General features: G+C 37.5%; 1 protein-coding gene across 5 annotated transcripts in view; it reads left to right on the top strand.

The window, feature by feature from the left end:
* The first annotated feature begins 257 nt into the window (after window positions 1-257).
* Window positions 258-18,714, top strand: part of foxp1b (forkhead box P1b) — a 524,891-nt gene continuing 506,434 nt past the window's right edge. For 3 of the 5 annotated variants that reach the window (XM_059944321.1, XM_059944319.1, XM_059944326.1), the window contains exon 1: window positions 258-407. The gene's annotated coding sequence lies outside the window, so the exon portion shown is untranslated. Of the gene's footprint in view, window positions 408-2,186; window positions 2,205-18,714 lie in introns of those variants that run through there. The other 2 variants (XM_059944324.1, XM_059944322.1) reach the window with 1 other exon arrangement.

The following is an 18,714-nucleotide window of genomic DNA, read 5'->3' as shown; positions in this document are numbered from 1 at the left end:
CCTTAAAGCCCTGATACATGTTGTTTACACAGCAGGTGGATATGACGTCAGGGGGCAGCTCGCAGCAAAAAATAACAACATCCAACTCCGCGATTTGTATTCTCTCTCCCCCCCCCCACACAAGACTCATTAAGTTCTCTAGAATACTCAATAATGAAGAGTGGGGTAACGCGCGCAGCAGGATAGGAAAGAATTCCATGAAGTGTGAGTTCAATCCGGCTTCTTAGTTGTACCAGGGAGATTTTTCTGTGTTTGGAAAGCGGCAGCTCTACAACATAGTGCCAGAGCGGAGTAATATATTGTTATTTATTGTGTGCTTGTTGCATGCTTTCTCGTACACAATCGCATGTGTGTTGCAGGGTCAAATTATCTTCTGGTTATCCAACAACCTAAAGCTGTACCAACTGGTAAGTTTGAGTTTAATTCTCTTTTCTTCCCTTTCCCCATTCGCTTTTAGATTAACTCTTTCTGCTTGGCTTGACTTTGATTTCCTTCAAGCCCCACGTGCAGTTTAGGGTGTTTGCAAAAAAAATGTTGTTGTTTGTGAAAGTGAGTTTCGACTCAGGCATAATTAATTTGCATTGGCCATGCAAAAGAAAAATGCGCTGGCCGGGGGGACGGCGGTTTGTGTCTCAGTTGAGATGTGGGACTCTCTGGTTTGTTTAACAAGGGGTTATAAGCGAGTGTGGCCAGTTTCAAGGAGTTGCGTTGCGCGAGGTTTCTTTTTGCGAGTTTGCTAAGGAGCTGGAGCAGAATCGGCAGTTCGCCGGAGACCTGACAGGCTGTGGACCGAGGAATCTTTTTTCCAGGATCACACCATTCCTGTAGGGGGAATAGGCACACAGTAGGAACCGCATGGGGAGGGGAGGGGGAACTCCTGAAATTTGTCAATTTTTCTCATCCAGTACTTACAAAAAGACCCGTCTGAGTTTGGATGTGCATCACATGAGACCGATAGCATCTAATTATACTGAAGGTCATTAAAAATATGGGCAATTGATGATCCCAACATTTGCACAATTCTATTTAGTCATAGTTTGAGCATTCCATGCTGCTTTGCATTGAGTTTTTTTGTGTGTGTCAGTTATTTATTGTGTTTGGGGGAAGGGGGCATCATGTTAATGCAATGGCTAGTGTCTTCAGCTCTTCAGTGCGACCCGAATAGACTTCATCTTCACTTTCTCCAAGTTTTGGCCGCTGGGAGCTCCAGTACTAAAGTAAGAAGCCTGCAGCCAGAGCGCTGGCGGTTTAAACTTACTGCTGTTTTAAGAAAGTAGTGCTATCTGCTGGAGAGTTGTAATGCGTTGCAGTGTATCGGACGGCCTAACGCTTTAGCTGGCTGGGAATGTTACTGGGTGAAAGGCTGGAATCACCCCGACAGCGAGGGTGAGCGCAAGCCCCCACTTCCAGAAACAATACCAGTGTTTCAAACCGAAAGTGCCGGCCAGCGCCCTCTCCGCCCCCGCTCGCTCATTCACCATCATCGGAAGATAGATAGCTTTTCCCTAATGAACGCCCCACTCTGTTTGAGGTGAGGTGTGTGATCCAGGGACACCGGCCGGAGCAGGGCAGGGCTTGAGATGAGTTCGGACCCCCCCTCCCCCCAACCAGCAAGTGCTGGCTGGATGAAGAGTGCGGGGTGGGTGGGTGATGGCTGGTGGGGGTCGCGGTATCCCTTCAGTGCTCGTTCCGGGCCCGGCATCGCATCGCGTTGCCTGTCCCCGGGAGCTCTCACTTTGTAGTTAACTCAGTGCTTGTTAACTTTCTTTTTTGTCGACGAAATACTACGCAGGTAGCCAGCCGAGCAGTGGTGCAAGGGCTGTCCGCTGTGGTCACGCCGGTGGTTAGTCAGATCTTGTATACCTCCTTGTGTCTCCCTCCCTCCTTCACACTCGCCTGTCAGACGGGGCTGCACGTCAGATGCGGCTTTCCAGCTCCGGGACGTCCACTGTCATTGGAGCAACAAACAACAGAATAAAACAATGCCTCATTGAAACACGCGTCGTTATCGTGTATTTCTGCAAAGTAGATTTTAAAAACAAAATATCCCGTTCTTGTTCCCTTCTTGATGGGAGGGCGGCGCGCGCGAGTTCCTGACCGAAAGTTGTTCGCTCGACTTCGCGGACTTGCGAGGTTTTGGCGGCTGTCCGGGCGGACAATGAGTTGTTCGTGTTTGCCCGCGGAGTTTAAAGGGAAGAACAACGGTAGGGACAAGGTAGCGCGCTTGATGAAGTATAGAATAATTATCCAGATAACTGTAATAATATTAATCAGACTGTTGCATCCCCAGGGGCGGCCATTCTCAACCCTCCCCACAATCCGTTTGTTGTTTACTTGGGGCATCTCTTGAGGGGGCTGGGGAGGCATTCAAAGTAAGGCTCTGTTTAATGTTTAGAGAAAAGATAACAATGTGGAATTCAGTCCTCCTTCATCTTGGATTATCAAATGTCTGAGAAAATCGTAGTAAAGTAAACAGGCCAGCAAGAAGCGAACCTTGACAACCCAGAGCAACGAAGCATTTGCAGATCAAACAAAGCCTCTGCTGGGCCGTTGTCAAGGGTCTGCTTCTCCGAAACCTTTCAACCGTGTGCCCAGGCGGTGAGCTTGCCTTTTCGCTTCTGTACACATGGAATTGCACAATAGTAAAACTAAATGGTAAAGGAGAAAATCTGACCCTCTCCCTTACCTTAAAAAAACAATCACATGGGACCCCAAAACCTCCACTGTCCAAAAGCGCTTCTAAGTGTTTGCATTAAGATCCCACCGTGAAGAATGTAACATTTGAATCACGAGGATCACCTGCCTTGGACTACATTCTTAACAAGTTCCAAAGGATACACATTATTTAGAATTTTTTTTTATTTGCCATGTGCCTCCATTTGTATGAACTTATAGAAAGCGTACAAATTACTGAACGTATAATCGACTATTATATATCTTTATAAACATATATATAGACTACTGTTTTGGTGCTGCAGCTCGACATTCGTTACATGCGCTGTGGATTTTTTTTCAGAGTAATGTTAAGAGACATTGAGTCCAGATTCTTGTGGAACAGTAATGTAGAAGTGGAATTTGCTATGTTTTGCCAGAGTATGGTTGCATTAAGAACTTGAACTGCAACAAAATATAGTGGAACATTTCATAAATTAGGCAGGCTGTAGGCGATTTCTTTAATGCCCAGATGCAATGTACTTTGATAGTAGCTTGCAACACATTGGGACATTTTGAGAATTGGTAAATTAGCTAGAGTAGGACTTTGCAAGAACTGTGAAAATGAGAACATTCAACCACAGTTCATTTTATAGTTGGAGATACTGGACACCAGCTAAGTTTAAAAATTGGTTAAAATACACTCAGTGGAATAAATAAATATAAAAATCTAAAATCAATTTTGATATTTGCATATGTAGATTTCTTAAATATTTATATGAAACAATCCTTCACTATGAATAGGCAGCAAATCTCAACAAATCTATATTTATGCATTTAACTTAAATCCATGGAAATATATTAACCATAATTTATTTAAGTATATACAGTTCACTGAAAAATGTTTCCACATGAAGTATAAACATCATAAAATAATAAATTTGTTTCCTCTCTGGAGCATTTGTCGAGTTATCTTAATGTCTTCGTACCATATTGTACTATCTAGCAGATTTTGCATGGTTTCTTCTCTTATGAAAGCAGTTTGAATTGGTAAACTGGTATGATAATTTAAAAGCTAACATTTTTTAAAAGTTCCTTTTAAACAATCCAACATTTAGATGCACTCTAGCTGTCTGTACAAATGTCCAAAAATGTTTAACGGTTGTCTTTCGAAAGTTATTTCCTTTTTATTAAGTCGAATGATAATAAAAAAAAGGAAGGCAGTGTTGTTAGGCAGGATTTGAGAGAGCATATTGAACATGTCAATCAGTAACAGAGTCTTCCTCCTTGCCATAGTTGAGTCATTTGCTTTGCACTGTTGTGGCTGTAGGTTTGAGTTGGAGCATAAACTGACATTTGGAAATAGCATATGTGTAGTTCAACTAAGAACTAGGGCCCTTGTAGGTCTGTGCAAATAGTTCGAGTATTTCTCAAATAAATACAGCTATTGGGACAGATGTTCTTTAATCAAGGGGAGGAGATAAAAAAATTAAATCCTGCTGATTGTACATTGCTTGAGATTTATTCATTCTTCTTGTATCTCTTGACAACTTGCTTTAAAGCTAAACCATTTGTTTTTAACAAACACATTATATGGCATTATAATTGTATAGTTTAATTATAAAGTATTGACAACTATTACAAGTTATTGCATTTTTAGATGTGGTTACTTTTATAAATGATAGCAGGAACAGTTTGAAATTTAGGAGCAACTTAATTATTACATATCAGAACTTCCTCATTTGACATGTTTAATAATCATTGTAAGAATATCAATATATTAATATTTAACATGAACATCTTGACTATAGATTGCATTACTGGGTGCATATTAAAGCTTATTTGCCATTTATGGCAAATAATCAGTATTGCCTAGATTCATACCTGTACATAAATTCACAAAATTGCTGGAAAAGCAATCCATACCAGAAAAAAGTAATTGGCTCTTAATGAATAAAGTTGGCATTAGGTATTGGAGAATTAATGATTTTTGAGTAAAGTACATTAGCAGTGCGCTGACAGACTTAATTACACATAAAGTACGATGTAGATATATGGTTTTGCATTGCAGTTCAATAAACTTCCCAAAAGCAAACCAAATTCTCTAGAGGGTCTTTATATAATGGGATAGCATGATTGGCCTTTGTCAACTAGCAATTACATTATGAATAGGTGCTAAGCTATTTTCAAATGGTGAATGTATGTGTATAATTTTGATTTTGATCCCTAAGTGTCTAACGTAGTGTTTTCAAAAATTTTTCTTGTTATTAAAAAAGTAAATTACTTTCTATATATTTTGCCAACTAAAAGTCCCTTCTCGTGTGCCATATGGATGGTGTTTAGACGCAGTTGTGAAAAGAAATCATTTCTCAGTTTTTGAAGGCAAGCCAAAATGAGAGAAAGAGTTAATGATGCGTGACTTCTGAATGACAACAGCACATTCTTTGAAAACTAACAGGCTTAACTAACTTTATAAGAGCAATTGTGGTTAAAGTGCCATTTGATTACATTGGTTCTGTGAAATGGTTGCTTTCTGATATCAATAGCAGTTGTCATGTATTAAGGTGTACCTTTATTTCTGAGGTCATCATAGCCCTGTAAGTGACTCTCATTACTTTATTTGTGTTTCCCCAATGGATCAAATGGGTATTGCAGTGAATATCTACTGATGAATTCTTTTTAGTACTTTTCATTCTAATGTTTTATTTTGTGCTGTGATTTCCTGCAGCTGTAGTAAATCGATATTTATTCATATATACTCAAAGTTCTTTGATCTGAAAGCAGAAGTTTTTATTGTGAAGGTAGACCAAAGATGATTAAATTTCATTTTTGATTATCACATTGCTGGTATTGCATGAACTTGTTTCAACAGTGATTTAAAAGTTACTTTCAATGGGTAAAATATTCAATTAAATTATTATTAAAATTAAATAGTTTAAATTGTGGTTCAAATCCAGTTTAATACTTAGTAAGTTTAAACATGAGTGTTTGTAAACATAATATTTATCATCTGAGGCCTGACAACAATCAGTTTATAATAATATAACACTTAAAATGATGTAATTTGAAAACAGTAATGACATTATTGTGGTTTGTCATGATCCATAATTGACAATTGTCCTTACATATATAATATAAACAGTGGGTATATTTGCAGCAAAGGTTGAAATTTTAAAATAGAATGAATTTCAATTGCATTCATATCCCTAAGAGGGTCTATAATTTTGTATAGACTGTTGATAAAAGCACACTGACAGCTGTATGGAGATACACTCTTAAGGAGCTCTGGAACTTTGACAAAATCTCACCATGTTGAGGATGGTTCATTGAAGTAGGTCCAAATTTTTAACTCTTTATTCCTCTGAATTTATAGTAACCAAGTTTTGCAAAAATAAAGGTTGATTTGTTACTCTTTTACAGTACTTAATTTGAAGAAAAATAACTATCTGAAATTGATGGCTTATTTGTCTTAGCTATGCTTCAAAAATGTGAAACTGATGTCTGCTAAGTCATACTCTTTGAAAGAGTCAAATTAATATTCATATGAGGATATAAATGAAGAGAAAACAAATTTATCTGGTTATTAATTAAACTGTGCCAATACTATTACAGTGCTGTAGCACCATTAGAAAGTCTACAACTTAAACAGTTTGCATTTCATTTTGGAATGTAGGAATGCCTTCATAATAAAGTTGAAACATACCGGTGAGAATTCCTTCAATCAGACTATCTGCCAACATTGCCAACTTTCCCTTCATCGACTAAAATCTTGGCAGTCAGAATTATAGACAGCACTGCCGAATTCACAACAGAACAGTTTGATTTTTACTGAAAACACCCATGCCTTTTACAGGTAGTTATCTTTGGAGTTAAAAATAGTCTCTTAAAAATCTGATGTTGTATTGGTGAAACTCATAGTGAGCAGTCATGATTATATTACTGATGTCATTTCTGTACCAGCAAGTTGATCACAGTTATATTGTTGCTTTTCAACCACTGGTAGGTTTGGTCAGACAAGTCTGTGCCAATTTCTAGCCTTGTCAGTTGAAAGAATACATTTATAGGGAATTGCTGGAAACTGCATTTTTGTGATACTTAAAAGAAAATCATCTATTTTTTATTGTCTAAACATGATATATGTAACTGATCTAACTAAATTTAAAAGTGCACACTGCTTCCTTAATTGGAGTTCTAGATTATTATAAATTAGAATTTATAATAATTCTCCTAATTTATAATAATTAGTATTTTTAACTAAATTATTATAAATTAGGAGAAAAATAATTAAAAATCAAATTATTGCATTATGAAAAAGAACAGAATGTATTTTTACTTTTGAAACTGAAAGATAATGTATAGGTAGTTAAGGCATTGCAATATTGTTGACTCTTTAGTTTGCTGTTTTGAAGCAAATAACACATATTACACTTCTTTCATGTATCTGTAGAAGCCTTGTTATATTGATATATTCTTCTAAAGGATTGCTCAAACTTTATAATTTGAAGAATTTTTTTAATTTGGAAGATTATTCTGGTGTGAACAAAATTTGAATTTTGTAATATGGTACAAAAGGCTGTGGTTAATTAACAATGAGGTTAACTTTTAAAGCTAATTTAACACCACTGAGTTCTTTTTAGATTAGGTTTTGAAGCAAACTTTTCGTACAGTTGTCATGGCAAATTCCCTTCCCTGAAAAGGAACATTGTGACAATTGTTTTGTAATTAATTCTAATAATTCTGGTTGTCAAAAATTACTTCACTCTTAAACATTTGTTGTGATGAAGTTTTAATATTTTCAGATTGAGATTCTGATAGACATAATCGTTTGATGTGAAACTATTTCAAGTGGGTTTTTAAATTTTCTGAGAGGAATAAATATTGGTACTGGAGTGGTTTGGGGTTCTTTCGGAGATATTCTGATAGTCTTTTTGGAAATTATTAATTTAAGCTACTTGTGAGTCTTGAGAACATTGGAACAAGCCCCCAGTTTTGCTCTGAGGCAAACTCACAAGTACTAATGATCCGTGCCTATATAGCTTAACTTGGGTTTAGAAGCACTTGGGATTTCCCAGAATTTTGATCCCCATGTGTATCGCTTTCCTTCATACCTACTAATTATATAGCAAAATAAAATGTGATGTTCCTAGTAAATATAATTTCCATTAAACTCATCTTGGGCTTCCAGCTGGGTACAGGTATCAATTATAACCAATATTTCAATGAGAAACACTGCCATCTTCTTCAGGGATGGCAGAATTTGTCATTGAAACGTCAGTTATAAATGATATGCCTACCTGGCTGGAAGCCTGAAAAGAGTTTACTTGTCGTACATGCTGGGAAAGCACTAGATCCTTTTTCATAATTTCTATTCTTAAAAACAACTGAATCTGTTTATTGGCAAGTTTACTTCTCTTTCTTTGCTTGGTATGGTCTGGGTTTGAAGGTACTACTAATGACTGGTTGTGTTTGTGCTGTCATTGGCATTGTGGAGGCTCTGATTGCATATTGGCAGTGCCTTCCTTTGGGGAGGAGATACATAGAACAACACCCAACCTACTTTTCACCTCCTCTTCCACATGAATGTGTGCAGTGGAATTAGTCTGCTGTGGTATTGGTAACAGATTTCTCCCCTCATTAGTCTAGAGGCACTGAGGCCAATTGTTTCATTACATTGATTTTCCAGATGAGCTAAATTTAAAAAGTGAAGACTGAGGGTTTGAATCTGTACTGGTCTATAGAACTTGGTTACTTATTGAGTTAATTCACTGAGGGCCCACATAAATGACTTAAACACAGATTATATTTGAAATCAGATTAGTGGCAAGTTGCTTTTATTATGATGTTTCCTTTGGAGAAGTCAATTTGTAGGATAGCCCATCTTAATAAAAATGCTGCTTACATATTAGTAATATGTTAGCTTTTGCCACATTGTCTCTTATGGTTCCCTGCTGGTTGTAGCGTATTAATTCAACAAGCAGAATGTCGGATAGATATCTGTCCACAATTAATGTGCACAATTGGTTTAAACTTCAGTAAAGGGCAACCTTCATTTTGGACTGTGATAAATAACTAATGAAACCAAGGTGCAAATTTAGATTATGTCATCCCTGATAGTCACATAGTGTATTGGGTTCTGCAATAACAAACCTAATTACACCTACAAAGTAAGATGTTTATCAAATGAGATGCCATCACACAGTTTCAACTACTGTATTGTGTAGCCTGACTACTTCACATTTCCTATTTCTGGTCTTGATGAAGAGTCTTGGCCTGAGGTGTCGATTGTTCATTTCCCTCCATGGGTGCTATGTGGCCCTCTGAGTTCTTCCATCATTTGGGTGTGCTGCTTTAGATGCTAGATATTTTTTTCCCCTTCCAGGGAATGTCTTTTCTAAATCAAAATGTGTACTGGTAGTCCAGCAATCTGGTTTTGCTAAAAATAGGCAGATTCACAAGATATAATAGTATGTCAACGAAGTATTGAGTGCAATTATTTGAAGTTGTACTTGAAAAGGTGGCAAAAAAGCCTTAAAATGGTACTGCTGTATCTGTTGAAAGGAATTGTCAATTGCTGGCAGTGAGCAACATAATTGTAGACTTCACAGAGGTGTAGCATTATGAATCTTATACATGCAAAACTTTAGAGTGCACATAGTAAATTGCCCATTTTTTTCATTCAAGTGGTGTCCTGTTAAATGTAGAAATGGCAATTTAATTTGTGTTTATTGGTTACAGTTCACTTAGCTTTGGAATATCCTATTAAATAACCTTGACTGGGTCTCGTAATACCAATTTGTAATAGAATAACTGAGATTTACTGAAAGGTAGGAAGTTGAGAGAGCAAAGTACTAATAAAAGGATGTTGAAAATGAAAGATATCAAATGGAGTAAATGATATTGAATGTATCAACTGGTAATGCTGGGAGTGGTGGTGGGGTCATGATGATTACTTTGTGCATACTTTAACTGCGAATTATTATGCAGTTAAGTGTTAATGGAACAATTGCTGATCTTTACCATACACATACATTGATTTGGAGGTTAAACAGGTTTTAATGTACATGACTTGTGGGAAACTATTTGAAAAGTTCATTATGTAACAGTTTGTGTATATAAGATGCTAAATGGAAGGAATAGAGAAGTCCATAAATCGACCTTGCAGACAGAATTTTGCATAAATTGGGTAAGGAAATTTGTCGTGGGAAAATGCTCCATTTACTGAAAACACTTCCTAAATACTTGCAACATATGCTACTATTGATCAAAAGATTATCGGTTGCATTTCTGTGGATCTTCTCTGTGGTTACGTAAAATTTTGCAAATACGGTAGAATGGGTGGCACAGTGGCATAGAGTAAGTGCTACCACCACACAGCTCCAGTTTCTGTCCTGACCTTGTGACTGGAATTTGTACATTCTCCCTGTAATGACATGGTTTTCTCTAGCTCCCCTGCTTTCCTGCCATGTTACAAAGATGTGTTGGTTGGCAAGTTAATTAGGTATTGTAAGTGCTACTTGTGAAATTGGGTGGCAGGAAAATGGAGGATGGGGTGGTTGATGAGTTTGTGGAAGGGAAGAAGTTACAGAGAAACAATTGGGAAATGGGACCTGGAAATAATCTGCAAACTGCCATAGACACAATTGGCAAATGGCCTCCTTCCATGTCATAACATTTCACAAGATTGTTTTGTGAATTGATGTGTACACAGGATCAACAGAACTATTAAGATTAAACATACAGTCACCACTTTATTGGGTACCTCTTGTACCTAATAACGTGGCTACTGAGTCTGTGTTCGTTGTCTTTTGCTGCTGTAGCCCATCTACTGAAAGGTTCAATGTGTTGTGCATTCAGAGATGCTCTTCTGCACAGCACTGTTGTAATACGTTGTTGTTTGACTTGCCGTTGCCTTCCTATTAGCTCGAGCCAGTCTGGCTGTTCTCCTCTGACTTCTCTCACTAGCAAGTCATTTTTGTCCACAGAACTATTGACTGGATACTTTTTGTTTTATCACACCGTTCTTTGAAAACTCTAGAGATTGTGTGTGAAAATACCAGGAGATCCCCAGTTTGAGATACTTAAGTGACCCTGTCTACCACCAACAATCATTCCACGGTCAAAGTCACTTAGATCACATTTCGTCCCCCATTCTGATGTTTGGTCTGAACAATAGCTGAACCACTTCACTGTCTGCATCTTTATAAGCTGAGTTGCTGACACATGATTGGCTAATTAGATATTTGCATTTATGACCATGTGGACAGGTGTACCTAATAAAGCAGCCGCTAAATGCATCTATTAATGTTATAGCTGAGGTTATGGTTTGCATTTTCACAACATCTAATTTATGGAACCTTAGAAGCTCTGACTTACTACCCCTGAACTGTGTACAGCATAGGCTGCTACTGGTGGAAGTTTGGAAATACAGTGGATTCCAGTTAATTGGGTTATCAGTTAATTTGGGACAACTCTTGAAGAACAAAAACAGCTGGGGTTCCCTTTGTTTGTTTAAGACACTATGCTGCTAATTTGGGATAGGAGACTGTTGTCAAACCGTTTCTAACTAGTGCAGTTGGATGTGTTTATGTGGTCATTAGATACCTCATCATGCTTAGAGTGAATAGTTTTTAAATAGCATCAGTTGCGTGTATATCTTTTCAAGAAGTAGTGACTTTTGTTGCTGATAGTTGGCAAGAAATAAGCAGTAAGACAATTCAGAGCAGTTTTGCTCACTGAAATTGCAAGTATTCAGACTTGGAAATGCTGGAATAGCCAGGAGTGAAAATGAAATGATTTCACTACTTCAACAAGTTAGGAAGTACAAAAAATTTGAAGGAATCGACAATCATCTTGAATGTTACCCTTGGTTGCCACCAGACATTCAGTTCTCATAATACATAATTTGTTACTTAGTTAAATGGTACCTTATTATACCTTTTTTTATACCTTATTAACTACTTCCATAAAACTTTGGCTAATTGGTGTTCTACTTTACCGGAATCCACTGTACTTGCATCTTTCCTTTGCTCAGTACTTCCATACATTTTCCTGTTCATTATTTTCAGCAATCACTTGCAGTTATTATTAAACATAAAATGATCTAATTATGCTTATTCCAGTGTACTTTATATCAGACAATTATTGAAAGATTTACAGCATCGCTTCCCTTTGCAGACATAAAGGACATATTCTTTCTCCTCACATTCTTGGGAGTTTGGTTGTACCTGACAATTTAAGGTCTTGTATGAATTTTCATCTTCATTGAAAATAACTAAGGTTGAAGGAAGTGTACAAAGTAGCGTATTCATAAAGGTATTATATACCTGAGTTTGTAAGTCATTTGTGATACGAACTAAATAATCAGTTATTTTATATGTACTACAGGGTAAAATCTCCACATTGCCAACACAAACCTCATGTTAAATTTCAATTATTTTATCAAAGATGCTGATTTTTATAAGGTGACTTGTCATCATCATTAGCAGGGACCAATTCAGAGTCTGAGAAGAATAGCTTTCCACAATTTTCTAGGAAGTGTGTTGAAACACATTAGATATTACATTGCAGTGTGCCTTGTCCATTAAGGACTGTGGTTAGCAGATCAGCAGTGTAACTGAGATTGGATGAATGCACCTTTTTATTCAGGGTTGGGAATCGATAACCAGAGGCATATACCTAAGGTGGAAGGGATTTAATAGGAACTGTGGGCAACTTTTTCACCCAAAGGGTGGTCTGTATATGGAATGAGCTGCCAGAGCAGGTGGTTGAGACAGGTACACCAATAACATTTAAAAGACACTTGGACAAAATGCAAATAGTATAGAGGAATGCATACCAACCTTGGACAACTGGGACAGGCTTAGACTGGCATTTTGGTGAGCATAGGCCAGTTGGGCCAAAGGGTCTTTTTCTGTGCTGTGTGACTCTGATTCTAATTGGAGTTGGGGTGGGATGTATAACTGACAGTAGCCTACAGCATAGCAAAGTCATTTTACTCAGAAAAGAGAAACCATTTGAAGAAAAGTATAATTAAAAACTAAAGGAACCTAATAGGAGTTTCACTTCTGTAGAAGAATCCACTGAACAGACACTAGTTACATGTAAAATTACATGCTTAAAATCAGTCTCAGTCACTTGCAGCTGCATGTTCACCAGTCTTGATTAACAAGAGAACTATCCAATCAAATCCAATGTGTCTACTATGTGATTGTCACTGTACACAGTCATGTAGGCATGTTTCAAGAAAACCAATCTGCTTTTTGTGTATGTAGTAAAGAAACATATAGAAAAAAATAAAATTAATTATTTTGTTGTTTATTATGAGTGATCTCGTCTCTCCAACATGGAAGATAAAGGGAATAAAGTATTAAATGGAGAAACAGTAGAATAAATTTGAGAATGAAACAAGTAGTGTGAATAAAAAAAATCTTTTAAAAAAATCTTCAATAGAAACTTTCAAGTGGTGGATGGTTGAGCTTCTCAGGGCAAGGCTGGTTGTTTATTCCTTGAGCATGCAGATAGTATTATGTCACTAATACAAAAACAGTCACATTCCAAAGATGTTCTAATACTGAACATTCACAGCCTTTGCTGAGAAGACATGCTTATTGATTGGTGTACCCTGAGCCAAACAGAAACAACAGCAGATTTAAGTTCTCTACTGGGGTGATAGACAAGTATCAGTTTCTCTGTCTGTCTGAGCCCCAGCAGCTATCACTGTTTTTTTAGTCATTTATTAGTAAGAGATGCTGGAGTATGCAGATCTTTGTCACTGAGATCATTTGTTACACCATGGCCTGCGGAAACCCTTGAATAGATTTCTTGAATGGTAGTCTAAGTCAGAGTTCCAGCATAATTAGTATTAGTAATTTTCTAAGATTTGGATTTTGATTAAGTACAAATCTTGGCTTGATATGATTGTATTTGAAAAGGATTATTGAAATATATCCCACATTATTGAAGACCTGGTGATGTACTTAAGAGAACTTTCAAATGCATTATCAGAAACAAACCCAATTATGGTGCAGAAATGTACTTTAAGACTTTCCTTACTAAACAACAAAATGGAAGCTGTCTTTCTCTATTGCGTTCTTTGAAAATGATCCACTTTGGAATTTTCTCTGCTGTAAATCTGCATTATGTGTGCATGAATTAAGAAATATGACCTAAAAATAAATTTTGTACTTTATTTACATTTTCTCTGATAAATTCCGTGAGAACAAGTTTTTATTCCAGATCCCAGATTTTTTGCTGGTGAATTGTGAATTCTGTAAGCAGATATTTTACCCAAACTGTCGAACTGTGGGAGACACCTGTATTACTGAATTTAATAACACATTTGTTTATGTCCTGTGTGTGGGTATGAAATACAACAATTTAAGGCTCTCTTAACGTGAAATTACAAGTAAATGATGAAGTAGTAAATTGGATTAGACATTGGCTTTGCAGGAGAAGCCTGAGTGGTAGGCCTGTGACTGATGGTGTGCTGCAATGATCAGTACTAGGTCCCATTGTTGTTTGTCATCTATATCAATGATCTGGATGATAACTGAATCAGCAAATTTGCGGATGACACCAAGACTGGGTGTATAGTGAACAGTGAGGAAGGTTGTCATAGCTTGCAGAGGGATCTGCATCAGCTGGAAAAATGGGCTGAAAAATGGCAGATGGAATTTAGTGCAGACAAGTGCAAGCTTGTAGGACCAACCAGGTCAGTAAGTCTTGCACAGTGAACGGTAGAGCAATGAGGAGTGCGTTAGAACAAATGGATCTGGGAATACAGGGCCATAATTCGTTGAAACTGCCATCACAGTCATAAAGAAAGCTTTTGGCACATTGCCCTTCAGAAATCTATGTATTTAGTACAGATGTTATGTTGAAGTTGTATAAGATGTTGGTGAGGCCTAATTTGGAGTATTGTGTGCAGTTTTTGTCACCTACCTACAGGAAGGATGTAAATAAGGTTGAAAGAGTACAGCGGAAATTTATAAGAATGTTGCCGGCGGTGAGTTATAAGGAAAGGTTGAATAGGTATGACTTCTTAGAATGTAAAAGATTAAGAGGAGATTTTGTAAAGGTATACAAAATTATGAGGGGCATAGATAGGGTAAAGGCAAACAGGCTTTTTCCATTGAGGCTGGGTGGGACTACAACCTGAGGTCATGGGTTAAGGGTGAAAGGTGAAAAGCTTAAAGTGAACATGAGAAGCACCTTTACTCAGGTTTGCGAGAGTGTGGAACAAGCTGCCAGCGCAAGTGGTGCATGTGAGTTTGATTTCAATGTTTAAGAGAAGTTTGGATAGATACATGGATGATAAGGAGTATTGAGGGCGATGGTCCTGGTGCAGGTTGGTGTGATTAGGCAGTTTAGATAGTTTGGCATGGAATAGATGAGCTGTAGGGCCTGTTTCTGTGCGCAAGTGTTCAATATAATATGAATAAACGGTGAAAAACAGTGATCTTTTTTGCTCTGTCTTTGTACATCCATTCTTTTGGTCAATTTTGTTTACTTCCCAGTATCTTGCTGAGAAATATGAATGACTGGAATAAGTGATATCCTCTCAGATCTCTGGAAATTTTGCTTTTGAGTGAGGAGCTAAAAGTTATATAATATCTACTGTCTTGTTCTGCTATGTTTTGAGTAATAAAGGCAAGTTAAAATTAAATATTTCCTGTCTCATAGTTGAATTATGTCTCACTTTGAAACATGCCTTATTTAGAAACTTTGTTTAAGCATACATACAAAAGTGGAGAGCATGAGTTTCATTATTTCATAGATTGACACATTATATCATCAGGTCCTTCATTTAAGAACAGTTTCATCATACTTCTCCCTCTTCTCCAGTAATACCAATACTGCTCAGTAATATCAACTCCACTGAACATTTCAAACTGAGATGCTAGAATATTTTGTGCATCTGATTTTGAATGAAATAGTTCTACATGCTTCTCAGTATTGCTGAAACAGTTATAATAAGCACAAATTTATGTTAAATCCAGGTGACTTACTAGCTGTCTTGATCTTCAAGACTACTGGAAGTTAAAACATCAGCATTCAGAATCCAATTGTCTGAAGACATAGGTCTTTTGCCTTGGAGTAAATGTAATGTCGTACCAGTACAGATGCATTCACTGTTTCAAGAATCTAAGTGAATTACGGAAATTCATAATTGAAAAAAAACTCCTTTATTTTTCTATTTTCTTTTCTCTGCTGAATGCAGTGAATCTTGCTGGCATGTATTTCATGGACTCTTAACTATTTGGTAACTCTGTAGAGGGCGGCACAGTAGTGTAGTGGTTAGTGCAAAGCTTTGCAGCAGTGGTGATCACCAATCACAGTTCAATTCCCGCTGCTGTCTGTAAGGATTTTGTATGTTCTCACCGTGACTGCATGAGTTTCCTTTGAGTGCTCTAGCTTCCTCCCCCATTGGTTAGGGTTAGTGGGTTGTGGGTATACTATAGAGTCTTAGAGTTCTACAGTATATAAATTTCTCCTTCAGCCCATCTCACCCTTGCTGAACTATTAATCTGCCTGGTCCCATTGTCCTCCACCTGGGCTATACCCGTGCCACTCCATGTACTTATCCAAATTCTCTTAAATGTTGAAATCAGACCCACATCCCCCACTTCTGCTGGCAGCTCATTCCACACTCTTACCACCCTCTGAGTGAAGAAGTTTCCTCTCATGTTTCCGTTAAACATTTCACCTTTCACTTTTTACCCATGACTTCTAGTTCTCGTCTCACCCAACCTCAGTGGAAAAAGCCTTTACCCTTTTGCATTTACCCTATCTATACCCATCTCCCATCTCCTCTCATTCTCTTATGCTCTAGTAAATACATATAACTCAGGTCCTCAAGTCTTGGCAACATCCTTGTAAATGTTCCCTGCACTCTTTCAATCTTATTGATATCTTTCCAGCAGGTAGGTAACCAGAACTGGACACAAATTCCATATTTGCCCTCACCAACATCTACTATAACTTCAACATAACTTCCCAACTGCTGTACTCAATACTTTGATTTACGAAGGCCAATGTACCAAAAGATCTCATTACTATCTTCTTGTGATATGGTTTTCAAGGAATTACGCATCTGTATCCCCAGATCCCCCTGTTCTACCACACTCCTCAGTGCCCTACCAATCACTGAAGTCCTATCCTGGTTTGTCCTCACGAAGTGCAAACCTCAAATATGACTGCATTAAATACCATCTGCCATTTTTCAGCCCATTATTCCACCTGGTCCAGATCCTGCTGCAAGCTTTGACAGTCTTCCTCGCTGTCCACTGTGCCCCCAATCTCGATGTCATCCACCGCATTGGCTCCAGAAATGTAGCACACTTGAGGGCTGTTCCCAGAAAAATCCTCAGACTGTTGTTTGTTAATGCAATGACACATTATAGTTACACTTTGATGTACAGTTGTCAAATACAGCTAATAATTTTTCACCATGATGCAAATCAATGAATACCTTTATTCTTGCTGTTCAAATCATTATGGTTATATTCCAGCAGGAATAGAAATGATCTGGAATATAGTCCCAAAATGTTTTTATCCCCCTTTGTCCTCTCCAAAGCCCTGGGCCGCTGAAACTATTTGTAAATAAATCCCTTGCAATTTGTCTATATGACTAAGTACAATCTGCCAATCAGATATATTTATTATTCTGAATTAAATGGAATTATATTAGATTTTTTTCTACAAATTTTTGTGTTATATTCAACTATTTACAGCTCGGAAGGAATGAATACAATAGAAGCAACTCAAATGGTTATTCCCATCCAGAGTGGTAAATATTGAGTAATCATCTTGTCAGTAAAGTCTGGTGACTTAACTGGTGTAGGAGACAGCTAATGATTTTATTTTCATTATTTCTGTGTAATAGTTCATCATCTACCTATTTTTTTCTGGAAAAAAAGACCTTGCCTTAATTATTTATTGTAGTTTTGGTGATAAGGTCTGTTTGTTTTGCCCTTTACACTACGATTTATTTCTGAACCCACTTGGTTTGTTGGGCAACTATTGGCTGCAATTTCATGATCCACCCTGACTCTTGCTGATGCAACATTACATTTTAAGTGAGGTATCAGTTAAAGATCTTCTATCTCAAAATTTGTTCCCAATTATCATTTAATATTAGATTAATAGACTTGGGTATTCAAGTGCACCCTAAAATGTGTGGTTGATGTAGATATGGCATTTTCATTTATGGACCTCTGTGTCATACTTCGGTTGGTTTTATCCAGAATTGAAAGAGTGTCACCTGTATTTTCAGTAACAGAAAAATTGCTGCGCAGGAATTAGGCCAAATTAGGCAAATGGGTTCAGGATAAACTTCCAGTTGTAGACCCGACTTAGGCCAATGCACTGGCCAGGGCTAAGGCAGGACTTATTGGGATAGGATTAGCCTTGGCCCTTAGTCTCATTTGGCAGGGTGGGACAGTAGGATAAAGGGAAATAAAAAATCAAGGGCAAGGGTTTGGGGGGCACCCAAGATCACACCAATGATTGGCTAAGAACTGGGCAGGAGGTCCAGAATCATGCTGGAGAACAGCAATGTCAAAGAAATAAGTGACTATAATTGGAAATGAAGATTGCCTGTGGGATGCAAAATCAGGCCTGGCCTTTGAGAGGCCATAAATGTGAAAAGGCCTGATTGGAGGGTTTTTGAGGTTGGATGATCAGGTCAAGTTGGATAGGTGGGGGAATGTTAGAAATTCCTGGGTATGAGCTTGGGCCTTGTTTAGGTGATGTTGGTTTTGGAAATCACTCCAGGGACAACTTAGTTTAAGGTAAGCTGCAATACTTCAAAAGGAATGACACATGAAGGAAATTGACTTTATAGTTGCATAAGGAAAAATAATTGTTAGACCATTATATTTCTAGGTCACAAACTCTGCTTTTAGTCACACCATCTTTAGCATTCTCTTGGTTTCAGTGTCATTCCATATGGCTGGAGGTTTATTGGCTTATTAAATCACTTGCTGCATTTTGGTGCTCTATTTTCATATGCTTAGTATTTTGTTTAACTGTTAAATTGGGCAGTGCTATTCAGCTTTCCAA

Source organism: Hypanus sabinus, chromosome 19 (genome assembly GCF_030144855.1).
Source record: "Hypanus sabinus isolate sHypSab1 chromosome 19, sHypSab1.hap1, whole genome shotgun sequence".
NCBI classification, from domain to species: Eukaryota; Metazoa; Chordata; class Chondrichthyes; order Myliobatiformes; family Dasyatidae; genus Hypanus; species Hypanus sabinus.
Note: the sequence above shows the minus strand (reverse complement) of the source record. Positions and strands in the feature narration are given on the sequence as shown.